Source organism: Apium graveolens, chromosome 2 (genome assembly GCF_009905375.1).
Source record: "Apium graveolens cultivar Ventura chromosome 2, ASM990537v1, whole genome shotgun sequence".
NCBI lineage: Eukaryota > Viridiplantae > Streptophyta > Magnoliopsida > Apiales > Apiaceae > Apium > Apium graveolens.
In genome coordinates this window covers 6,230,298-6,257,890 of record NC_133648.1, presented here as the reverse complement: position 1 = coordinate 6,257,890, position 27,593 = coordinate 6,230,298, and the positions used below count along the sequence as shown (strand labels likewise).

The following is a 27,593-nucleotide window of genomic DNA, read 5'->3' as shown; positions in this document are numbered from 1 at the left end:
TCAACTCAAATAAGAATGTAACAAGTAAATAGTGGATCTACCGTCAAAGAGATCTCACAAAGTAACATCTGTCAAAGGATTCAGAAACAAGGTTCATCTACAGACTTGAGGAATTACTTCACTGGAAGAAGTTCAAGAAATTGATCAAGTCTCAGTGATATAAATCAAGATTGTGGATTTAATCAAGTGACAGAGATCTTGTCAGGGTATTAGATAATTACAGGGATTTAATCTGAAGAAAATCAAGTTATCAAAGTCAAGACATGAAGAAACGTCACAGAAGTTAGTCACTCATGAACCAGACAGTACATCGAGTGTCAACATTGAAGTGGTGGAATTGATTCATAATTGACAGTGATTTTCAGAAGATTTTCAGAAGAATGGTTGCTGTTCAAGAGTAGTATTAATTCTCTATTAATTAATTAAGTCATATAATTTAATTAAAAAAATAAATTAAATCTGCAAAGATTAATTTATTGATTAATTGAATTAATTGATTAATTAATTCTGAATTAATATTAAGAATTTTCTGAATTATAATTGAATTAAAATCAGTTTTAATTCAGTAAGACAATTGAGATTGAACTGGCATGACAAACTGGATTGTCATACCGATTGTCATGCCAGGCCATTCCTGATTATCTCACCGAAAGTTCTACTGGAAGGAGGATTTTCTTGCCAGTTCAATTTGATAGTCTTGCTAGTTCATTCAATTGTCTCACCGAAAGTCATGGTGGTTCAACAGATTATCTTGCTAGCTCAACGGATTGTCTCACCGAAAGTCATGCCAATTCTCAGATAGTCATGCTAGTTCAAGTGGATTCTGTTGATTGAAATATAAAAGATAGAAGCAGCAGAAGACATTCAACACAATCACTTACTCAAGAACAAGAAATAGCAGCAGCTGAAAAACATATCATCTCTCAAACTGCAACTTCAAGATCAATAATTTCTAGTTATTAAAGTTAAATCCAAACCACTAGAAATCATTCTCTTATTCTTGTGTAACTATCTAGCGGATCAAATCCCTAGAACTTAATCTCAAATTGCGTTTAGCATTTGATTCTTTTTATTGCAAAAATAGAAAAAGTTCATGTCAAATTTATTCTAGATTTGTGATAATTAATTTGAGATTAATCCCTTATAATCGATACCGTTGTTGTAACACCTTTCAAGTTTAATAATATTTTTATTTAACTTGAATTTTGTTTCAATTTTTATTCCGCACTAAATTCGATTAAACGGTATAGTTTGTATTCAACCCCCCTTCTACAAACATATTGGGACCTAACAATTGGTATCAGAGCCTTCTGAATTATAATTGAATTAAAATCAGTTTTAATTCAGTAAGACAATTGAGATTGAACTGGCATGACTCATACCGATTGTCATGCCAGGCCATTCCTGATTGTCTCACCGAAAGTTCTACTGGAAGGAGGATTGTCTTGCCAGTTCATTTTGATAGTCTTGCTAGTTCATTCAATTGTCTCACCGAAAGTCATGGTGGTTCAACATATTGTCTTGCTAGCTCAACGGATTGTCTCACCGAAAGTCATGCCAATTCTCAGATAGTCATGCTAGTTCAAGTGGATTCTGTTGATTGAAATATAAAAGAGGAAGCAGCAAAAGACATTCAACACAATCACTTACTCAAGAACAAGAAATAAAGCAGCTGAAAAACATATCATCTCTCAAACTGCAACTTCAAGATCAATAATTTCTAGTTATTAAAGTTAAATTCAAACCACTAGAAATCATTCTCTTGTTCTTGTGTAACTATCTAGCGGATCAAATCCCTAGAACTTAATCTCAAATTGCGTTTAGCATTTGATTCTTTTTATTGCAAAAATAGAAAAAGTTCATGTCGAATTTATTCGAGATTTGTGATAATTAATTTGAGATTAATCTCTTGTAATCGATACCGTTGTTGTAACACCTTTCAAGTTTAATAATATTTTTATTTAACTTGAATTTTGTTTCAATTTTTATTCCGCACTAAATTCGATTAAATGGTATAGTTTGTATTCAACCCCCCCCCTTCTACAAACATATTGGGACCTAACAATATCACAAATCAATCGGAAAATTGATCTAAGGGATCATGTTATTATGCAAATGCATGAACTATATGAACAAACTATCATAAAAACTATAAAAATAAAAAAAACTTCTACATGGCAAAAATGCAACTATATAAACTAAACTATCATGAATATGTAAACTATATGTGACTCAAACAAACATAATCCTTCAACTACTACCCCCACCAAACTTAAAATTTTCACTGTCCTCGGTGAAGGTAATAGTAAGGAATCAGGCATACCTACTCGGAATCGGGATCCTCACCCTCAACGGGTGGAGTGTCAGGCGTGTCTAGAGGTGGATACACGGAGTCCTCACCAAATACTGGCCACTAGATGTCAACACATGTGGCTCTGAATGCAGTCCTCAATGCCTGGGTGAGATCACGTGCAAACCGACTATGGATGTCAAGCATCGCATCCATCCTCCTCGCTAGACGCCTATACTGCGTCATGTTCATACCAATTCCAACATCCACTCATGCTTCCTCATGCTCCTGCTGCGATGGCTGCTGTGACTGGGACGACTCTACTTCCTCACCCAACTGAGCTCTCTAACCCGCCTCACGGGCAAACTTTGAACCACCAGCATACATCTGATCATAAGGCCACTTGCCCGGAAGAAGATCAAATGAATAACCAAGCCCCTTAGGATTGGGCTTACCACCATACCACTCCACCATATTCAATATAGTCGAACTATCAATAGCAGAACTAGGAAGCTGAAGCTGCTCATGTGCAGCTTAACGGACACGAACTGCCAAGCACAACTTCATCACAATGGACGCATAGGGTATACAACCCGTAGTACTCCCTCGCAAAAATCTCAGAATCCCCTGGTAAATAACCATCCCAAGATCCACATAATCACCCTGAAGAATGCCTCACAACAGCTGTGCACGCTCCACAGTCACATCATGCACATGAGAATATGGCATGACATTCGCACAAATAAACACATTCCATGCACGGTCAAACTTGTTCATGCTCGAAGCAGGGAACGTGAAATATTTATTCGTGCCCCTCTTGAACTTCCAGTGAGTATCAAGTATGCACAGAGTAGCAACAATCAAATCCAAATCAAATTCCTCCGGAGTCTTATCGTACCAGGTGTCTTAACCGGACCTCCTCGCAGGCTGATCAATCACCCTCGTTATCGCATCAGCACTATACTCCACCGTCACCCCCTGACCACTGTGAAACCATTCTTCTCCACCTTCGCATTAGCATAAAACTTACGAACAACACTCATGGGCACGGCAGCGGGTGCCTCGCAAAAAGAAACCCAGCACATCTCCAAGATCATTTCCAATAGCCTACCATCCTTCCCCGATGGCAGAAAACCACGCTCCTTGGCTATAGGCTTCGAGAGAAGCCTCGTATACTCCGCTTCAGCCTTAGCAGTAGAAAACCTTGGACTCACACCACCTTCACTCGAAGAATCGATAATGCTGCTACTTACTTGAGTTCTTTGTTTCTTGGGTGCCATTGGGATTGAATAAGAGAGAATAAGAGATAAGTGTTTGAGAGAGAATTGTGTTTGAGAATTTGAGAAGTGGTGGAGAAGTTTGTGTATAAGTGTATGTATATATAGGAGGTGAGAAGAGTATTAGATATGGAATAGAAGTGGGAATTGATTATGGAAATAGTGGGAATAATGGGTTTGATTTGGAGAGGGAAATTTGGGATGTGGAAGAGTAAAATTCGGGTATGAGTTGATTTTTAAAAGAAGTCCCCGATTTTTTCTTAATTCCCAACTGTTTATTTTTTTTCAGAATTCGGGGGGCAGCGCGGCCACACCGTGCTTCTGTTGTTTCAACGCGGCTGCCCCGCTAGGCAGCGTGGGCGCGCTATACTTCTGGATAACTGGCGCGGCCGCCCCGCTTCCTCAGTGTGGGCGCACCGTGCTACTTTAGTTGGCCCCGAAATTTTTCAAATTTTTGAATTTTTTGTGTTTTTCTCCTTTCTTTCTTCTTCCTCTATCTACTAATGTACAACAAACTTGGGTTGCCTCCCAAGAAGCGCTTGCTTTACGTCGTTAGCTTGACGTAGAAACTCGAGATCAAACGGAAAACAAAATGGCACTAACCACCTCGCAGTTTACCGTGTCACCATAGTAATGCTTCAACCTCTGACCATTTACCTTGAATGCTTGGTCCAGATCATTCTCAAAAATCTCCACCGCTCCATGTGGAAACACAGTTTTGACAATAAATGACCTTGACCATCTTGACTTCAACTTTCCAGGAAAAAGACGGAGATGAGAGTTGAACAAAAGAACTTGTTGCCCCGGCACAAATGATTTGAGCACTAGACCCCAATCGTGCCACCTCTTGACTTTCTCCTTATACATTTTGTTGTCTTCATACGCTTGAAGTTGAAACTCATCGAGCTCATTCAATTGAAGCATCCTCTTCTTTTCAGCTGCATCCAAATCAAGATTCAACTTCTTTAAAGCCCAATACGCTTATGCTCTAGCTCCACCGGTAAATGACACCTCTTACCATAAACCAACTGATACGGTGACATCCCTAGCAGAGTCTTGTATGCTGTTCGATACGCCCAAATAGCTTCATCAAGCTTCAAAGACCAATCTTTTCTCAATGGACACACAACTTTCTCTAAAATGTGCTTGATCTCTCTATTAGATACCTCAGCTTGACCATTCATCTGAGGATGATAAGCCGTAGCAATGCGATGATTCACATTATACATTTGCATCACAGCCGTGAACTTGCGGTTGCATAAATGCGACCCCTCATCACTGATTATGACTCTTGGAGTTCCAAATCTTGTGAATATCTGCTTGTGAAGAAAATTAAGCACTACATTCGTATTGTTTGTTGGCAACGCCTTAACTTCAACCTATTTCGAGACATAATCAACTGCCAACAAGATATACTAATTGTTACAAGATGAGACAAATGGCCCTATGAAGTCAATTCCCCAAACATCGAAGACTTCAACCTTGAGAAGCACATTAAGAGACATCTCATCCCTCTTGGACATATTACCCACATGTTGACATCGATCACATTTCAAAACAAACTGATGAGCATCTTTAAACAAGGTCGGCCAAAAGAAACCTGCTTGAAGAATACGAGATGTTATCTTTTCTCCACCATAATGTCCTCCATAAGCCGTTGAGTGGCAATCTCGCAAGATCCCCCCCCCCCATTTCGCTGTAAGGAATACATCTCCTGATGATTTGGTCAGCTCCTTGTCGAAAAAGAAATGAGAAACGGCTCATCCCACATATACCACTTCACTTCATGCAGAAACTTCTTCCTTTGAGCTGAAGTCAACTTTGGAGGCATAATGTTACTCACAAGGTAGTTCACAATGTCGGTGAACCACGGTTCTTCTGCTTGTACTCCAAATAATTGCTCATCGGGAAAAGATTCGTTTATCAAAGACTTATCTTGTGAAGTAGCAACTGGATCCTCTAAACGCGAAAGATGATCAATGAATTGATTTTCAGTCCCTTTTATGTCCTTGATCTATAATTCAAACTCCTGAAGTAAAAGAACCCATCAAATCAATATAGGCTTCGAGTCCTTCTTTGAGACGAGATATCGAATGGCAGCGTGATTAGTGAAAACTGTCACCTTCGTCCCAAGTAGATAAGATCAAAATTTCTCAAAGCCATAGACAATAGCCAAAAGTTCTTTCTCAGTAGTGGTGTAATTCAGTTGAGCACCATTAAGAGTCTTAATAGCATAGTAGACTACATAAAATATGTTGTTCTTTCGTTGCCCAAGAACTGCTCCAACTGCTAGTCACTTGCATCGCACATCATTTCAAATGGTTCAGCCCAATCAGGTGCAGTTATGACAGGTACCGTAATCAAACTCTTCTTCAGTGTCTCAAAAGCAGCATGACACTCATCATCAAACTGGAAAGGAACATCTTTCTCTAGCAAATTGAACAACGGCTTCGAAATCTTAGAGAAGTCCTTGATGAAACGCCTATAGAAACCCGCATGACCAAGAAAACTGCGAATTCCCTTAACAGCAATTGGTGGAGGAAGATTTTCAATAACCCCCACCTTGGCTTTGTCCACCTCAAGACCCTTACTAGAAACCTTGTGACCAAGAATGATGCATTGGCTCACCATAAAATGACATTTCTCCCAATTGAGAACCAAATTGGTCTCAACGCACCTTTTAGCACTAACCCAAGATTGTGCAAGCATTTATCATAAGAAGTTCCAAAGACTGAGAAATCGTCCATGAATACTTCTATATTATTTCCAATCATATCAGAGAAGATAGCCATCATGCATCTCTGAAAAGTGGTTAGCGCACCACATAGTCCAAAAGAAACTCTTCGAAAAGCAAAAGTACCAAAGGGACATGTGAATATAGTCTTCTCTTGATCTTATGGAGCGATACAGATCTGATTATATCCTGAATAGCCATCCAGAAGATAATAGTAATCATGCCTGACCAATCTATCAATCATCTGATCAATGAAAGGAAGAGGGAAGTGATCCTTCCTTATAGCCTTGTTTATCTTTCTATAATCCATGCAAACTCTCCACCCATTGACTGTTCGTGTAGGAATAAGCTCATTCTTCTCATTTTCTACCACAGTGATACCACATTTCTTTGGCACACACTAAATTGGGCTTACCCATGAACTGTCATAAATAGGATAGATGATCCCTGCATCTAGCCACTTGAGGATTTTCTTCTTCACAACTTCTTTCATGATCGGATTTAGCCTTCTCTGTTGCTAAACAGTAGGCTTGCTTCCTTCCTCTACCAGAATTTTGTGCATGCAATACGAAGAGCTGATTCTCTTGATATTGTAACGCCCTCCAGACCCGGGGTATAAGTCTGGGGGTTACTAGCTAATCACCAAACCTGTTCAATCTGATTAACAATTAATAAAGAAATGAAATTAAACCCCTTTAACACTAACCATGATATTTTTAGGTTGAAGTATGAAAACAAGAACCACTAACTACTTTTATTATAAACCAACATTCAAAGTCTCACAAACTCTCTTTATTACAAACCATTATCTATTTCATTTTTAACTAAGTTCAGCTTTTATTCAAACACACACACTATCTATCAACACTCCACCTGCTCGGGCAACTCAAAGCTTTCTTCCTGGATTGGGATCAACACCTTGGGTATGAGAGGATCCCGAGGCTTGACCCGCTTCTTTACCACTCGAGTCCTGATTGGTTTCATATTCCTTCTTAACTGAAAACAATAAGGTGAATAACAACAAAGGGGTGAGCCAAAAATTGCTCAACAAGTCCACAAAATATAAACAGTGTTAAAGCATTTTAAATGAATCCGTCATCCCGAGTATATCAACCCCACGAGAATAGAAAGAAGGCCATTACTGGCGAGTACAAATGAACTAAACTGGACACAAGTTCGCATCTATATTCTGCTGATCAGTCAGAATATAATGCAGATCCATATCTTAATAAATAGATCCAGTCAGGTCCCCAGGCACTATGGCCCACGTCGAGCCACCAATCATCCCGGTCCTCAGGATTAAGACACACTCAATCCCAAAATATCATTATCCAGTCCATCGCTTAGCAACCGGAACAATCGGTATGCTTTGACATATTCTAATTGTAATAACCCCCAAAATTTTGAACTTTTTGTAACCCTTATGAATAGTGTTTTTGCTGAATGAGAAAACTTTTCATGCCACACTATGTAGGGGTTCTGTTATGGATATTCTGAGATTTTATTAGTACTCAATATGGTATATAAGTGTATGTAAAGATCGTCAGAATCCAATTCCGAACACTTTGATTTTTCCCGGAAATCCACTAGATACGGAAAGAATTGAGTATAAGGTAACGGGATAGAGTGATTGAATTTGCTATTGAGTTGGCCCCAGGGACGGCGCCAGTTTCAAAAGCACCTTACCGGTTAGCCCCGTTAGAAATGAAGGAATTAGCTATCCAATTGCAGGAACTCTTGGATAAGGGTATGATAAGACCCAGTGTGTCTCCGTGGGGAGCACCAGTTTTATTTGTTAAGAAGAAAGATGGGAGCATGAGGCTGTGCATCGACTATCGAGAGTTGAACAAGCTAACCATAAAGAACAGGTACCCATTACCTAGAATAGACGATCTGTTTGACCAGCTAAAGGATGCTATTTATTTTTCCAAGATTGACCTGAGAACTGGATATCACCAACTAAAGATTAAACCCGAAGATATTTCCAAGACAGCGTGCCGTACCAGGTATGGGCATTATGAGTTCTTGGTAATGTCCTTTGGATTAACCAACGCCCCAGCGGCTTTCATGGATTTAATGAATAGAGTATTTAAGAAGTACTTGGACAAGTGTGTGATAGTTTTTATCGATGATATTTTGATCTACTCAAGGACTGAGGCAGAACATGCAGAGCATTTGAGGATAGCTCTAGGAATACTCAGAGAGGAACAGTTATATGCCAAATTCTCCAAAGTGTGAATTCTGGCGGAATGAAGTACAGTTTTTAGGACATGTGATCAATAAAGAAGGAGTATTGGTCGACCCCTCCAAGATAGAGGCGGTCTCAAATTGGGAAAGGCCAACCACACCCACAGAGGTAAGGAGTTTCATAGGATTGGTCGGCTACTATCGTAGATTTGTGCAGTACTTTGCGAAGATCGCAGCCCCTTTGACACGACTTACTCGTAAGACAGAGAAGTTTGAATGGACGGAGAAATGCGAGAACAGTTTTCAGGAATTAAAGAAAAGGTTGGTAACGGCCCCGGTGTTGGCATTGCCAGACGGAAAAGGAGATTTTGTGATATATAGGGACGCGTCGCACAAAGGATTAGGGTGTGTGCTTATGCAGCACGGTAAGGTGATTGCGTATGCATCGAGTCAACTGAAGTAATACGAGATTAGATATCCTACTCATGACCTTGAGCTCGCGGCAATAGTTTTTGCCTTAAAAATTTGGAGGCACTACTTGTACGGAGAGAAGTGCAAGATTTTCACAGACCATAAGAGCCTCAAGTACATATTTACGCAGAAAGAGCTCAACATGCGCCAGAGGAGATGGTTAGAGCTAATCAAGGACTATGATTGTGAGATTCTCTATCATCCGGGGAAAGCCAATGTGGTGGCTGATGCCCTTAGTAGAAAGGAAAGACTCAGAATGATAACGACTTCGGAAGAATTGATAAGGGATTTTGAGAGAATGGAAATAGAAGTAAAGGTAACCGGAACCGGAACTGAAAAGCTTTTTGAGATCTCAATGCAGCCAGAGTTATTGGAAAAGATCAGATTGTGCCAAGAGAAAATAATGAATGAAGGCAGAAAGTCAATGACTGGAGAGGAGATCCATACTGAGAAAGATGATAAAGGGATAATGAGGTACTCCTACCGGATTTGGGTTCCGAACGTTCAAGAGCTTAAAAATGAGATTTTGGATGAAAGCCATAGTTCAAGGTATTCCATTCACCCGGGAAGTACCAAGATGTATGGGGATTTGAAGGAATATTACTGGCGGCCCAACATGAAGAGGGACGTAGCAGAATGGGTAAGCAAATGTTTGACTTGCCAAAGAGTAAAGGCAGAGCACCAGAGACCCAGTGGACTTTTACGACCCCTGGAGATTCCCGAATGGAAATGGGAACAGATAGCGATGGATTTTGTTGTAGTCTTGCCAAGGACGAAAGCCAATTATGACGCCATATGGGTAATTATAGACCGACTGACAAAGTCAGCTCATTTCATTCCTATCAATGAGAGATACACAGTTGATAGACTGGTGGACATTTACCTTAAGGAAATAGTGACGCGACATGGAGTCCCAGCGTCCATTGTCTCAGACCGAGACCCCAGGTTCAACTCCAGATTTTGGAGGAGCTTTCAAGAATGTGCGGGGACCAAGTTAAATATGTGTACCGCGTACCATCCCCAGACGGATGGGCAGAGTGAAAGGACCATCCAGACACTAGAGGATATGTTGAGAGTCTGTGCAATAGACTTTAAAGGAAGTTGGGATGATCACTTGCCGTTGATCGAGTTTTCTTATAACAATAGCTTTCATGCTAGCATCGGAATGCCGCCTTATGAGGCCCTGTACGGAAGAAGGTGTCGATCTCCCTTATACTGGGATGAAGTAGGGGAGCGGAAGATGCTCGGACCCGAAGTGGTCCAAAGGACCAAAGACATAGTGGATCTTATCAGAGGGCGGCTTGTAGCAGCCCAAGACAGACAGAAGAAATATGCAGACCTAGCCCGAAAGGACAAGGAATATGAAGTAGAGGACTTAGTACTGCAGAAGGTATCCCCTTGGAAGGGATTAATGAGATTTGGAAAGAAAGGAAAACTAAGCCCAAGATACATTGGACCTTTTGAGATATTAAGACGGATTGGAAAGCTAGCGTACGAGCTAGCCTTACCCCCTAACTTGCAACAAGTTCATAATGTGTTCCATGTGTCAATGCTAAGGAAGTATCATCGGGATGCCAGACACATAGTGGAGTACGAGCAGGTGGATATGCAACTAGATCTGACTTACGTGGAGAAGCCAGTAAGGATTATAGATAAGAAGGAGCAGGTGCTTCGGAACAAAGTAATCAAGCTAGTCAGAGTGCTATGGCAGAATCATAATGTGGAAGAATCAACTTGGGAACTAGAGAGCGCAATGCTAGAAAAGTACCCCCATTTGTTTTCTATTTGATTCCGAGACGGAATCCTTTTAAGGAGGGGAGACTGTAATAACCCCCAAAATTTTGAACTTTTTGTAACCCTTATGAATAGTGTTTTTGCTGAATGAGAAAACTTTTCATGCCACACTATGTAGGGGTTCTGTTATGGATATTCTGAGATTTTATTAGTACTCTATATGGTATATAAGTGTATGTAAAGATCGTCAGAATCCAATTCCGAACACTTTGATTTTTCCCAGAAATCCACAAGATACGGAAAGAATTGAGTATAAGGTAACAGGATAAAAAGGATTTAAATAAAAGGATTATAGGAGAGGATCATAAAAGGATTAGAATGTATTGAGAAAGGTTAAGGAAACCCAAGTAATAAGATCCCGGGTATGATCCCTCAAATGATAAACGAAAACGAAAGTTAAGCGAACCGTATAACAGATCAGCGGTCATTAGGCAAACAATTAGGAAGTTAATCAAGGAGGTTAGGGATGATGAGGTCATCCAACCAATAAGGAGAGGACAAGTAAGGGATGATGACACAATAAGGTGATGTAAGCATGACATAGGGAGGGAGGAGGTGTGGTTGGTTTATAACCACACAAAGACAAGGTTAATAAGGTAATTAACCAAAAATCCAAACAAAACTACATCCACCAAGCCAAAACAAATCATTTCATCAAAACAAAAATTTTATTTCTCTTCACCAAGAAGCTTGCTCTCGGCTTTTCCCCATTTTCAAGAAGAAGAATTTCAAAATTCAAGTTCCAAGCTTCCTTAATTGGTAAGATAATTATCTAGTACTCCTTATGCATAGATATAGCTATTCCATGAGTTTAAGCTTCAAATTCCTTCACAATCTCTTCCAATAATTCAAGGAAGAATATGGTGAATAGTAACTTTCAAAAAAATAACTTTAGTTTTCTTGAATTTTATGAAAGTTTAAGGTTATACAAGCAAGGATCAAGGTTCTTTAGGCATTCAAAGCTCTTGTGTTGTGTTAAGAAGCTTCAAGAAGGTATAAAATCCAAACCCTAGCTTTAAGTTTTAAGTATTTAGGAATGGTTATGATTGATATAGTATATGTGAAGCATGAAGCTTGTTTGTTTAGAGTTTGGGTTGGAGTGGTAGTGAAATGAATGTTCAATCTTGTTGATTTGTTAAAGGAATTAAGTATAGTTTAAATTCATGATGAGAATAACATAAATTGGAAGAACTTGAGGTGTTGGGGCTGTTGTAGTGTGTTTTGGATGGATGTTGGTTGTATGAATGAATTGGGATTGATTGGTGGTTGAATTGGAATGGTATAAAATTGGGAAATCGCGTAAACATAGTCGTCGTAATGTCCGATTTACTTTAGACTGCTTTTGTTCATAACATTAGGACCCGAGAACTCCCTGCTAGGTTTTGACCATTGCCATGTTTAGATAGTTCATGTTACGAGCTTCATTTTGATATGTGGTTCGTTTGATTCCGATGTACGGTTTAGAAGAAACGGCCATTTTAAGTAACGACATTTCGCGAACGAAACATTACCCCTCGCCTTACTTTGAAACATAGGTTAAAGACCTTAAACGGCTAATTGGAGTATGAAACATTTATGTAAAGTGTAATAGGCAGTTGGTAAGACATTCGCGAAGGAATCGCCTTAAAACTCGTAATGGTTAATTTATTAAAAATGGTGGAGCCGAGGGTACTCGAGCGACTTAAGAGAATCATTAAGCGCAAAGAGAGCGTTAGAGTCTAAATTGGTTAAAGTATAGATTTACAAGTGACTTTGGTTTAATTCCAACTTATATGTTGTTTATAGGTTACCAGACTCGTCCCAAGCCATTAATAACCCCCAGTCGCTCAGGCAAGTTTTCTACCCGTTATACTGTTGTTGTGATGTATATGTATATATGCATGATCTTGTGATAAATGCATATTTGTTATTAGCAAATTCTTGCGATATATTGTAGCATGTGATATGGTATATATGCATGCCTGTTTCATATTCTTGATTTATATATCTGTTGGTTCAAATGCATGTAGTTGCATAATACCTATGCTAGAGATAAGCGGTATATGAGTATACCCTTAGTATAGGGGATAAAAAGGTGAATTTTTTTCTAAAACCGGGAGTCGATGTTCCCGAGTATATTATATATATACATATTTAAATATATATATATATATATATATATTGTTATAGTTTTCAAAACTATTAATCGAATAAGGTTTATTCGATAACTTTTATTTTATTTAATGAATATTATTACGAATATTCATTCGAGGGCTTATGACTCCTTTTATTTTATTTAATGAATATTATTACGAATATTCATTCGAGGGCTTATGACTCCTTTTATTTTATTTATTGAATATTATTATGAATATTCATTCGAGGGCTTATGACTCAGTTATATTATTTAATGAATATTATTTGAATATTCATTTGAGGATCTATGACTCCGATTATTTGCTGAGATATATATACTTTATTTTATTAAAGAATAAGGTGTCGATAATCAAACTTATTTTTTTTATTCAAATAAAGATAATACTTTCGAATAAGTATATCTTTGGTTATTTAATACTCATTTCAAATATAAGTTTTACAACTTCTACTTCGAATATTTTTATAAGGATTATCTTTATGAGAATATTATTTAAATAATAATATTCAGATATTTCTAATATATCGGGACTGATTTATTTTAATAAATCAACAGTACTCCAAACATTCTTAAAAATGTTTTCGAGTCTTCAAAATGACTTTTAAAAGTTAGGGCGGATCCCAAAACTCATTTTTATATTTAAGATCCTCCTTTCGAAGGGGATTTAAATACTCGCTCAAAACCTGAGGTATCCGGCTCTGTGGTGTATATTATATTCACAACGAGGTTGTTATTTTGACAAATGAATTGATTACTTACCCAACGTTCGGGAAGTAAGCCCATCTAATTGAGTCGGCATAAGCGACAGGCCGGGGTACGGTCTATCAAAGTGTAAGTGGCTGGGTGGCAGTCCATCAACGCGTAAGAGGCCGGGTGGCGGTCCAGCATAAGGTCCTTATGTGGCCAGGGTGATGACCGGTGGGGGATTCATCCATCTACTAGTAAAAAAGGTTACTTATTGGTATCTTTGCCTGATCAGCAAGATATCGGGTTTATGCTAAAATTCTTTTCCTTTCCAAAATTCATTGGATGTTTCAAACTCTGTTCATACTTTGCATAACAGAGGTTCCAGGAAATGTTTAAGAGATATATATGTGGATATATATATCAGGACTAAATAAAGTATCTCGTAACTTTATTTCATTCAATAATATTTTAAAGATTGAATTTATTCAAGTCTTAACTTGTGGTCTCATCTATGGGATGACCCTTTTGAAACCTATAATACTTTGAACAGTGGTAGTTCAAGTAGCTTTATAAATGATATAAGTATAGTGAAGTATTTGATAACTTCATCCCTTATTTTTGCTTATATCCCGTAAGTAATTATCTTTCACCTGATAAAGGTTTCCAGCAAGTTATCCATTTAGATGCTTGCGTTATTGTTTACACTATATATTATCTTGCGAGCTGTAATGCTCACTCTTGCTTCATTTCTTCATCACACAACAACAGTTAGGAAAGATGGTCAGGCTCAAGCAGACCCAGCGCAAGAGCGTGGGAAGCACCCCGCGCCTTCCCGTTGAGATCGTAGCTGCCATAGCTGCAGAGGTAGATCTATCTGTAGATCAGACATTCTACTTTCGAGAATCAATTATGTATAATTATAACTTGTGGCAGATAATGGCAATTAACTGTAAACTTCTCAAGTAATCATTTTGGGTTGTAGTAACTTTTAATTGTGGATTCAAGGACTTGTACTTATTTCAATTTCATCTCTGAGACTATGACGTGTAGTGGTGTGTGTTAGTGTGGGGTCACAGCATGAGGTTGTTTATTATTAATTAAGTTAAGTGATAATTGTGGAAAGAAAGACCGTGACGACCTGGATCCCTGACCCCGGATCTGGGGGTGTTACACTAATCACCAGAATATATCAATCTCAATGTATCATCAATGGAATATGAACCAAGTATTCAAAGAAACGGAGAAATCAAGAATCGAAATGAAATATGAACAAAGGAATAGCAAGTGTGTATCAGTGATTAAGAACAATAATCAAAAGAGTGCAACTGTGATAAGCATTTGAATCAATATCACTATTCTGAAAGTAGAATAGGGGAAAAACTTGCCTTCTGCGCGACTCACTGCAATTGAATCACTTCTGTCTATCACCTTGGACTATTACCGACTTAACTTGCCTGGATGGCTTAGCTTCTGTTGGCAAAACAGACTGGTTAAGTCACATCGTACTTTAATTGTATCTTGAATCGACTTCACACCGTTCCTAACATCTATCCATGCGTTTATGACTGACTCATGTATTACATATAAGCAAGTAAGACTCGATTAACCACGGAATACACATAAGCACATAATCATTTTTATGGTTAAAATAATTTTTAAAACCAAAATCGACTCGCTGATCGCTCAACTGATCGTTATCTGACTCGTTTCCCATTTTTCCGGAATTTTTCGGACTTATCTCGGCACGTAACTCGACTGATAATCAAAAAAGTAACGCAAATCGGACTAACGGTTAAATTATTATCAATTAAATACTGATAATTCCATTTAGTAATCATTATAAATAATTATTATTAATTTTTTAAATTCAAAAATAATTTTTAAATCATTATTTAAGAAAAATCAGAATTAAAAATGATTTTTCTATAATTTTTGGAATTAAAATAAATTTATTATGATTTATTGAAAATTATTTGATTAATTGTCAAAATAATTAATCACTTTTAAATAATTAATAAATAATAATTAAATGATAAATAATTAAGAAAATAATTCAATCTGATTTTTAGAAAATAATTCAGAATTATTTATAATATAAATCAATTAATTAAACAATTTATAAAATAAATAAATCTAATTTTTAGAATTAAAATAAAAATAAAAATAAAATAAATTACAGATACATTTGTCAGAAACCAGAATTTGTCAGAAACGGATCAAAGGCGGGTTGAAATTGGGTCAGAAACCGGGTTGCCAAGAACAATCCGGGTCGGGATGAACACCCCGGAAATTTTCCAGATTCCGGTGGGTTCCCCGGACTCCGGCAACCACGATTCAGGCCAAAATCAGTACCGTTTGTACTGATTTTTACAGGGTTTCAACTCAAAACAACTTCCCCAATCTGACTCAGGCCAAAACAAACCACAAACATCACGGAATCACCATCTCCGGTCAAAACCGACTTCAACTCCGGCCAAAATATGAAATCATTCGTTTGTACATGAAACTTAACATTTAATAGTGCAAATTAAAGCTATGAATACATACAATCAAAGCCCTAAACTTTCAGGAACCAAAGATTCACAGAAATCATCGAGTTGTGTTTTGAAAATTCGGTATAAACCCTAGAAATCGTGAATCACTATCCAGGCATCATTTGTTCAATTAAACACCATGAATCGACTGTAAATCATCTAACAAAACTATATCAATCATCAAAATATCAAAATAACCCCAGAATTAAAAAGTCTTAATTCGAACATAAACCCTAGAAATCGAAAATCAAAAACGATGCAATAAAACGTGAAATTGATGCAAGAAACAGAAAGAACGGATCAAAACCTTCGATTTGAGTACTTGAATCACACGATTTGATGCTGTAATCAGAGAGAAATCACGACTTGATTCTTCGACCCGAACCTGTTCTTCCCGACCCGATTTCAGAGAATTTTGTGTATTTTTGCAGATTTTAATGATTAATTATAATTAATTAAATAAAAATTAGGCTATTTATAGTAGTAAAAATAATACTCCTAATTAAAATTAAGGCCCTAATTCTACACTTTTTAAAATTAGTAGCCCCCTAATTTTATAATTTTTGAGTATTAAAATTTAATTTATAAATATTTTATATATACAATATATATGCCAAAAATTCCCAAAAATTGTGAATAATGCAAAAATGTAAAGAAATAATATAAATGAAAGTCTTATAATTTTATAAAAATAAAAATGTGATTTTTGTGGGGGTTTTGACACCCAATGGGCCCGGAAAAGTCAATTTTCGCAAAACGAGAAAATTTATAAAATATCTAGATGTTCAGAATATTGCGATTGTAAAAGCCATTTGATGAAAAATAAGGCCCATTATTTTATTTGAAATACTGGCTTTAAAATCATTGTTTGGGTCGTAAAACGTTTGAAATAAAACCTATGAATGCATAATAAAATATCTGAAAAAAATACCTTAAAATACAGAAATGACATGGAATACACGTAACACATAACAGTTAGGGTTTATCAGATAATCACACATAAATGACATAGTAATACACATATTTTATTATAATTATGATATAAAATAAACGTAAATTTCCCAGTCGTTACAGATATCTACTATAGTCCAACCAATTACCGATTTGAATTCTCTAAGAATTCTCAAAAGCTTCTCCTCATCGCTACCTGAAAGGTCAGATGCAATAATAACAGGCAAAATGGATGCATCACCTAAAAATGCATACCTCAAATGTTCAGGTAAAGGTTTAAGCTCAAGAGTAGGAGCTTCCTCAATAGATGGCTTGAGGCGCTTTGGAGAACTTTTCAGTTCCTCCGATCCAAGAGATTCAAAAGGCATATTCATCTTTCGCTTCCAGGGAGAAGCATTCAAATATTGCAAGTGCTCATCACCTTCGTCATCTTCGCTATCGGAATTCCCCAACAAGGCCTTCTCTAAGGCATCAGACCTTAGCAATCGATCGAGTTCAGAATTAACCACAGAATCGACCATCTCCACCTTAAGACACTCCTCATTTTCCGTATGGAATTTCAAGGCATTGAACACATTAAAAGTTACATCCTGATCCATCACTCGCATGGTGAGCTCACCTTTCTACACATCTATCAAGGTTCGGCCAGTAGCCAAGAAAGGTCTTCCCAAGATTATGGGAATCTTCTTATCCTCCTCGAAATCAAGAATTACAAAATCAGCAGGGAAGATGAGTTTATCCACCTTGACCAAGACATCCTCCACAATACCTCGCGGATATGTAATAGAACGATCGGCCAACTGCAAGGTCATGTATGTAGGCTTTAAATCAGGCAAGTCCAACTTTTTGAAGATTGACAACGGCATCAGATTGATGCTAGCTCCCAAGTCACATAGACACTTGTCAAATGACACATTTCCAATGGTGCAAGGAATAGTGAAGCTTCCAGGATCTTTAAGCTTCAGAGGTAATTTCTGTTGCAGCACAGCACTGTATTCCTCCGTGAGAGCAACGGTCTCTAAGTCATCAAGCTTCACCTTTCTAGAGAGAATACCTTTCATGAACTTCACATAACAAGGCAGTTGTTCAAGAGTTTCAGCGAAAGGTATGTTGATGTGAAGTTTCTTGAACACCTCCAGAAACTTCACAAACTGCTTATCCAGCTTTTTCTTCTGCAGCCTCTTAGGAAAAGGAGGTGGAGGATAGATCTGTTTCTCCCCTGTATTACCCTAAGGAGGAGTGTGCTCAACAGTAGTCTTCCTTGGTTCCACTTCTGCTTCCTTCTGCACTTCTTCTTCTTCAGTCTCAACTTCAAGATCTGGAGTCTTAGCTTTTTCAGGATTCACAACCTTACCAGACCTCGATGTAATTGCCTTAACATGCTCCTTGGCTTCCTTCTTGCCTGGAAATTCAGTATCGCTTGGAAGCGTGCCACACTACGCCATAGATGGCCTACAGCAACACCCAAAAAATGTTACAACAGGCCAAAAAAATGTTACCATAGCCACCCAAAAGACCTAAGGTAACATAAAATTTAAGTTGCTTTTTTTCGAGTTACCTTTGGCCCCTAAGGTAACATTTCATTTGCCCTGGTGCAACATGGACTTTTTTGTTACAATAGATATCAAAGGTAACATCAATATATGTCTATAGTATCACACTATGTATGTTACCTTTGGACTTTGAATTTGCAAAAAAAATGGGACCCACTTGTGGGGCCCATATTGGGACCCACAGGTGGGCCCCATTTTTATAATGATTTGTATTATATTAATTCAACATGATTTGTTTGTAAATTGAACATATATACCATTAACATGTTTTTCATACGTAAAAAGCAAATTCTGCTATTCGAAATTGAGCAATCCCAAAATATCATTACATGCCACAAAATGTATTACATCCAAACCAACTCAAACATTCAAACTATCACATGTCTAAAACCATGATAACAATAATTATTTTATTCATCAAGATTTTGTAACTTGCACACAATAATTGATATTTCTCTGTGTTTTATTTGCTGCTCATTCTCTGAAAATTGAAAAGCTGCTCCTTGACCTCGTAACTCTGGGTGTGCTCCTCAGGAATAAAATGCTCCTGCTCAGACACCATTGCACCACAATCAGACAACTCTATCTAAAAAGAAGCTTATAATTAATTGTATTATATTATACTAATTTGTTTGTAACATTTAAGTACCTAATATAACATATATCTCAAAAAAAATTGACAGCTTTTATTTGTAAATTGAACATGCCATAACAACATGATGAATTGTATGACTTGATTTGAAGAACTCCAAAACACTCTGATGTGTTAGGAATATTTCATAAGACCTATATAGATATTACTTATCTGGAAAACATCTACCTTCCCAAAAATCACAAGGTAGTGAAACACTAAATTGCCCTTCAGACACATATTTTTAAGCTCTAAGAGAAAAGGTATCACAACCAGTCCATGGTTAGCAAGCTGTGCACTAGTGGATGTAGCACTCGGTGAAGAGATATATTTCTTGACACTTTCTATGCCAGGCGTAATCTTGCTATCCTATTTTGAAGTTGACAAACCATTTGACACTTTGCCCTCAGTGTCTGCTGGATAGTTACAGGTCATGGATAGATCATGTATTTCTTCCGAAGGGCTGCAATGTTGTAGATTGGATACCCACTCCTCAATATGAAAAGAACCCAAATATCTTTTAGTGATATTGTACATATTAAATCAGTGACTGATATGGAAGGTTATCCTGGTTCAATAAGCACTTAGTTCATCTTCAATATTTTAGGTTACTGTTTATTTTGATCTACAAAATTATAAAACTTAAATTCATTTAAACGAGAGAAGAGAGTTAACATACCATCAAAAGGTGTTCAATATGAGTTTTGTCAAATTCTTCTCGGCTCCCTAGAGAGATCTTGATTAGTTCATCAAGCGCGTCATTCTTCTTTACCAGAGTGCCTGACCTCTCTAAAGCCAGTTGCTCTATTACTAAACCATCTAATATCATTAATATATTCCCAAAATTACCTGTCATCCTCTGTAATATACCTTGCAAGTCCATCTTCTTTAAGACAGGAAAGTAATCACCCAGATTAGGCGTACCTATTTAAACCATAATATTCCATATCAAGTCAGCAACACCGATCAATATTACCAAGATACAAAATGAGCAACCTTTATATCTTTTTTGAAGGCAGGAGCAGGAGAGGAACTCCTTTTTATTTGTCATATTTCGTGTAGCTGCATTAAGATCATAAATTAATCACAACAAGACCAACATAAAGATAATATATAACTAGCATATCCAGAAAATTTAATATTATTAAATAGTTATCTAATTAGCAAAAGTAGATAGGGCAGCATACATGGCTCCTGGTGTGCAATAGACAGTACTGAATCTGTTTATGTCAATTTAGGATTTATATGGCAACATACTTCAGCTTCATGTGATTAGTATTACAAAACATATGCATATCTTTACATTTTACTTCTCTGTTACAATTAGTGGCACTGACTGCAAGAAATGAGGGGATTAATATTACAACCTAAGATGCATATATCCTTCTGAAAACTATAAGCATATGGTAATAGCATTACCAGGGTTAAAAGAATCCCATCTCGTCCAGGTTTCCAGAAAGGCGCCAAGTGCTCATCTAACATTTCAATTTTTCCAGCCTCCTAGACACTCGTCTCTAGGAAACAATGCCAAATGAAAAGGTGATTGATCCCAAATCAGGTGCATTGCGCCACCACCCATGTGTGCTTACTAATTTTTAGAACACTGACAACAATTACGAAGACAAAGTTTTATGCTAGACATAAATCGGTAGTTTTTCAAGTTCAATTAAAGTTTTCGTACGGATATCAATTTATTGTTACTGAATGTAATATATGACTTGAAAGTACGTGTTTGGTGGAATAATGAAACATCAATTTGCTAGCCCCGTAAGTGAAAAAAAGAGCAAATTTCTAATGGATGAAAATAAAGATAAAATTGTTATAGGGAATTCTTTTAATCTGACAATATTCGACAACAGAGTTATCATAGAAATAATTAGATAATGTTCCCATCATGTTTAATGATATAATAAAAGAATTCAGTTTTACTAGCTGAAGAATTATGAAGTTGAGCATGTTTGTATATATGCAAGTACTAAAAAGAAAGCAGTTTTGAGGAAATTATAATCAAACAAGAACAAGAACATGGGATTATAATAACATAACATAATACCTGATTATAAAACATGTGTTTATGTATAACCCTCAACCTGTTCCTCCATCGCAGGTCATCGAAAATCTTTAGTTGCAAAATACTGCGGTCATCCTCTACGCTATCTTTTCCCTTGTAAACTACAAAATCTGGTCATTTTTAAATTTACATGGATAAGGCAAAATATACACTTTTCAAACAATAAGAAAACCAAATATACCACCTAAATTTTAAACCAGACTACTACCAATCTTAACGAACTCGTATAAACATAAACAATTATCATAAAATCCCTAAAATCTGCACTACAAATGCACCATAATTATCTCAATTCAACAACACCAAAATTCTCGAGATAACATAATAAAAAAATGCAAAACTAATAACTAACAACACTAAATATCACGAAACTAAGTCGAATTGGGTTGATATTTTTAACAAGAAACTTGTAACATAAAAATATATGTTTACAGAGAGAGATTGAGAGAGAGAGAATATATAGAAAAAAGGGAGTACCTTGATGTAGAAGTGCAAGCTAAGCGCAAGCTGTGAAATTGAATTAGACCTCAAAGCAAAACAAATCAACACTGGAACAAAGAGATAAAACAAATTAAAAGGAGAATTGTGTAAAAAAACCAAAAAACCCCAAATCAAATATAAAAACCTTAGTTTGTTTCGAAGCTCGAATCAGTTCAAGCAGCTTCCAAATCCTGTGAAAGTTTATCTATGAATTGAATGAAACCAGTTTTAATTTACACTTAAATCTGAGAGAAATGTAGAATATTGCAGAAATGATTGAGAGAGAACCAGGCGAGAGAGTGTGTGTATTTTGACTTTTCCAAAAATTTAACCCGCTTATCCAAATTTTTGCCCTTTTGTTCAAATTTTGGCCCAAATAACTTTCCCACCGCTCTGATTCACTGTTTTGCATTTTATTTTATTCTTGAAATAAATTTTTTTATTAAAATTGTAACCAAATTCTTTATTATTTAAATATCACTTACTACAATATAATTAATTATAACATAGAGTTTTTAAAGATAAAATATAAATATTAAAACATGTTAAAAACATAATATTACCTTAATATTTAAAACAAAAAGAATTGTTCACTTATTTGATTGAAGTTAAATTTTTTAATTTCTATTTAAATATAATACAAAGTTAATTAATTTGAATTCAAATATTATATGTATGTGTATATATTTAGTTATTTTGTAAAATGATAATATTTTATCCGTTAATACCCTATGATAACACAAGTTCACAGATGTTGCAGTGTGTAACACTTTCTTTCTATAGAAACATATTCCTGAGTCTATGGTAACATCAAATGTGCGATGTTGCGGTAGACAAAGACGAGCATAGCTAATGTAACATAAATTTGTAATACTTATGATCAAACTATTGCGATAGGTCATCTATGGCGTAGTGCCAGGTTGACGGTTCAGTAATGCATTAGCAATTTGCCCAATCTGATTCTCCAAGGTCTTGATAGAAACAGTTTGGCTCTTGCATATGAGCCTCAACTCCTCCAATTCAGATTTTTCATTAACATGCGGTAACTGCTGAAGTTGAAGTTGTTGCCTCGGGGCATATTGCGGTTGCTGAAAACCAGAAGGGTTATACTGCTTTGCTGTGTATGGCTGATAAGACTGTTGCACCGCATTCTGATTGTTGCTCCAGCTGAAGTTAGGATGATTGTGGTTATTTGAATGATAAGTGGTTGGAGCTTGTTGCTGTGTTCTCTGAAAGTTGCTCACAAATTGAGCTGATTCGCTAGAAATAGCACATTGCTCAGTGTCATGTGCCCCCGCACAAAGCTCACAAACACTAGTGATTTGATTAACTCCATAATTAGCCAGAGAGTCCACTTTCATCGTCAAAGCTTGAAGTTGAGCAGCTATAACAGTAGCTGTATCCACTTCCAGAATTCCTGATATTTTGCCTTACAACATTCTTTGCATAGGATTCTGGTATTCATTAGCTGCCATTAGCTCAATCAACTCATAAGCTTCATTATAGCTTTGAGCCCATAAGGCTCCACCAGATGCTGCATCGAGCATAGGTCTAGATTATGCGCCTAAACCATTGTAGAAATAGTTTATAATCATCCAATCAGGCATGTCATGGTGTGGGCACTTCCTTAGCATCTCCTTGTATCGATCCCAAGCCTCACACAGAGATTCACCAGTTTGTTGCGCAAACTGAGTAAGAGCATTCCTGATTGCAGTAGTCTTCGCCATAGGAAAGAATTTAGTGAGAAACTTTTGAGCAAGATCCTCCCATCTGGTGATAGACCTTGGTGGTAGAGAATGTAACCAGCATTTCGCTTTATCCCTCAGAGAGAATGGGAAAAGTTATAGCTTGATAGCATCTTCAGTCACATCTTTGAACTTCAAAGTATCGCAGATCTCGATGATATTCCTGATGTGCATGTTGGGGTCTTCAATAGGAGAACCCCCAAACTGAACTGAGTTCTGTATCATCTGAATCATGCTCGACTTGATCTCAAAAGTGTTAGCCACGATGGCTGGTCTGATGATGTTTGACTGAATATCATTGATCTTAGGCTGAGAATCGTCCATCAAAGCCTTAGGGTTATCTGCTTGATCTCCCATCTCTATTAAAGCCGGTTCTTCAATTTTCTCTTTTTCTTCTACTTTCCCTTCATCCTCAAAATCTTCCCTTTGGTCCACTACAACTTATTCCTCGGCTTTATCCAGAATTCTCTTACGATGCCGAGAATGCGTATGCATACACGATCGCTAGAGTATCTGAAACACGACAAGAAAAAAGTAAGAAAGTAACAATGTCCGAGTCAATGAACTTTAACGATCACGGATGACAAACATATAAACTAAAAGTTAACACCGAGTTCCCTGGCAGGGGCGCCAAAAACTTGTTAGGGATAAACACGCGCTAATAATTCACGCAAGTATACGCGATCGCAAGTAATATAGAATTATTTCTAGTTCGTTCCCACATGGACTGGTTTAGGTTAACTTTTTGATTTATGCACTTATGCAACAATGATATGGCTATTATTCAATGTTAAAACGATAACAATTTGGGTTTTGATTATAACTACGATTAACTAACATAAACTAAGAGATTAAAGAGGGTTGAATATTATATGACACAAACATGGGATTCTAACTTCATTAAATACTTCATTCAATAGCCTTATTGATATTAACCTTAGCATGCAATGGTGATGATACTAATCAGATAACACGAAACTGCTAAACGCCAACTTTCGTTGCATGAATAACATACTATCAGACATCCACAAAAGAGATAGAAGCTGAATAGACACCAATTATATTAAGACCCTATATGTCTATAGAATTTGACAACATAATGCCTTAATGCACAAGTTATCTATCATGATTATATAGGGCAAGTAAGATGGTTAAAATTACCTACGAATCATGCATAACAATAACACATGAACCTATGTTAGCATGGCAATTTCTAAATCCTTAAATTCACTATCGCTTCATTAAAGATTAACACGCTATCTTATAAGTTCGCGACACTCATAAGACGAATAATCACAACCAATACTAGGTTATCATACAATCACCACACATTAAGGTATCGAAATAAATTAACTAAAGAAATCCATAAATAAATCCGCCAGAACCCCACGATAACGATTAGCCCATAATCGGACTCATCATCAATGTGGGTTCCAATGAAAGCATGGTATAATAAACGTAGTCTTTATACTGAATAAATAATAATCCAAGTACGAAACAAGAGTATAGGTTCACGAATAAGAAAACTAGCATCCAAAGTTACAACTTAGAACAAAGAATCACAAGTATAAACTAGATCTTCTTCGCATTCATTGAATTGTGCTAAAACGATCTTCTTATGCCTTCTCCTTGTACTCTGGTACGTCTCCTTGTGAAAAACGTCCTCTATTTATGTATATATAGCAGTCCACACAAAGTAGAAGTCCTCCAATCATAACCCCAATGGAATCAGGATACAAAGTTCCCGACCCGGCGCGGTCGCACGCTTGATCAGCGCGGGCGCACTGTGTCTCTGTAGTTTAGGCGCGGCCGCGTGCTATGACAGCGCGGCCGTTTGCTATGACAGCGCGACCGCGCTAGCCTTCTAGAGAAAAATCCAATTTCCTTCTTTTCTTGCTGCAATGAGTTGGTTTCCCGAGCTTTATTCCTTGGACACCGTCCTAACACCATATTAGCATAAAATCAATGTTAATTCACCTGAATTCCGGATTAATGCCTGAAATGCAAAAACAATAAAAACACATTAAAACACCAATAACTTGAGTACAAAAACATCAATTCAAAGCTTAGTGGAGCGTTATAAAGTGTCATAAATGCCACTCAACATATTGGGTTTTTTTCATGTTCAGTATTAGACGATTTGAAGGGCTTATCCTAGATTCAATGAATGACGAGCCATCATATCGGGAGGAAATACGAATGGTGGTATGGTCTTTTAAACTTTTAATGACTTCTATATAGTCCTTACCAATTGTATATTGTATTCATTATATGATCATGATTTCATTGCAGTCATGGTTGTTGCTGAGGCTATTGCATATGATACAGCCAGTCGAGGGGCGTGACCCTACTTCAGCCGAGGTCCTAACTCTACCGTCTAGACCAAAGCAACGAAACTGTAATGATTGCGGTGTTTATATGATGAAATACATGGACTACTTCACATAAGGATATGACTTAGCCGCAGTATCGAATTGGTCACAAGAGGAGGTGGATACCTTCAAGTAACGGATAGCCAGGGAGGTTCAGCTGGGGAAGACAAGGGGAATTCCCGGGATTCGTATGCGACGTCACGAAGCTTTGTAGTAGTTAGATTTCTTCCCTAGTAGTTAGCTTTTATTCGAATTTCATTTTGATTTATGTGGTCGGATTACCTTTTATGTTGTTAGCTTTTATTCGTAGTTGTCGGATTTATGGATTTATGTTGTCGGATTTATGTAGTGGGAATTACGTAGTCGTAGTTCGAATTTGGTTATGTAGTCGAATTTTACTTTGATTTATTTTGGTTGTGTAGTCGGAATATTTTTGGTGGATTTTTGGATTATTGGTGAATATTTGGATTTTTGGTGGATTTTTGGATTGTTAATTTTTGGTGGATTTTTGGATTGTTGGTTAATGGTAAATTATTGGATTGTAGGTTTTTATGTTGGTGGATTTATGTTAGGTTTTTGGATTTGGCAGGTTGCTCTGTTTCTGGACTGGAGAAAAAAAAAAGCTCCAGCCCCAACCACAGACAATTTCCGCGGTCCGTCCTACAGCTTTTTTTTCTCCAGCCCAGAAACAGAGCAAAAAACAAGGGAAATTCACAAAATCATTTGGGGGCTTCTGCAATTTTTGCTTAAAATTTGGAAGTTAGTCTTAAACTAACTTCCAAAATTCCTAATCACTCTCAAAGTTCTTAAAATAGATGATTAAATGATTTTAAGATTTTTTTTTTCAATTTTTACATTAAAATGAAAAATCGTGAAAAAGTCAAAAAAGTCAACATTTTGTCCAAAGGTAAAAAAACAATTTTTTGTTTCATAAAAATTTCTAATGTATACTTGGACTTGTAATTTCTAATTTAAATCTTAAATTTATAGGTACATTTTCAATCTTAAATTTATAGGTACATTTTCAATCTTAAATTTATAGGTACACTTTCAATCTTAAATTTTATACTTGAAATGTTACGAAATACATACAATCTACTCAAATTCACTGAAAATTATGAAATACATAGAAACGACTGAAAATTACATGATCACCAGAATCCACTAATTATTACGAAATAGATAGAAATAAATTATTATATTTGGTCCTCTAACCAAAGATACCTAGTATGTTAGAAAGACCCCCGGATAACCGGTGATGAGCAATTCATTGCGTAGTATCCACGAAGTTTGTAATGTGGTAAAGAACAAGTACACAACCATCACAGATATTCCCTTGCGTAAGTTTCCATAGGTAAGGGTTGGAGTCGTTCCAAATGGTTACAAGAATGGTACTTGAGCCATCATATAGACGAAATATTGCAAAACATGTGTCGTGTTCCCTCTCCTTCCCTCCCGTTAGGTGTGAAACCCAACCCTTCACATATTCAATGCGCATTTTATCCATATTACAACCCTCACGAGGCCTCAACTTTATAATTTCGGCAATCCGATCATATTTAACTAGTTTGCCGCCATCCCATCCAAATTTTTTCCATTTGCCATCGGGCGTGTTGTTGCCTAAATTCAAGATCAGAAGGAAGTAAGGATCTGGATGAGAGTTCACCAATGTCCACAGTTCA

General features: G+C 36.8%; 1 non-coding gene and 1 pseudogene across 1 annotated transcript; both read left to right on the top strand.

Moving 5' to 3' along the window:
• The window catches only part of LOC141684852 (uncharacterized), a 64,986-nt pseudogene extending 38,999 nt beyond the window's left edge, over window positions 1-25,987 (top strand).
• On the top strand, window positions 23,400-23,506 carry LOC141709918 (small nucleolar RNA R71). Its single transcript, XR_012570472.1, has one exon. It is a non-coding gene; the product is annotated as a small nucleolar RNA R71 (small nucleolar RNA).
• Window positions 25,988-27,593: the final 1,606 nt, after the last annotated feature.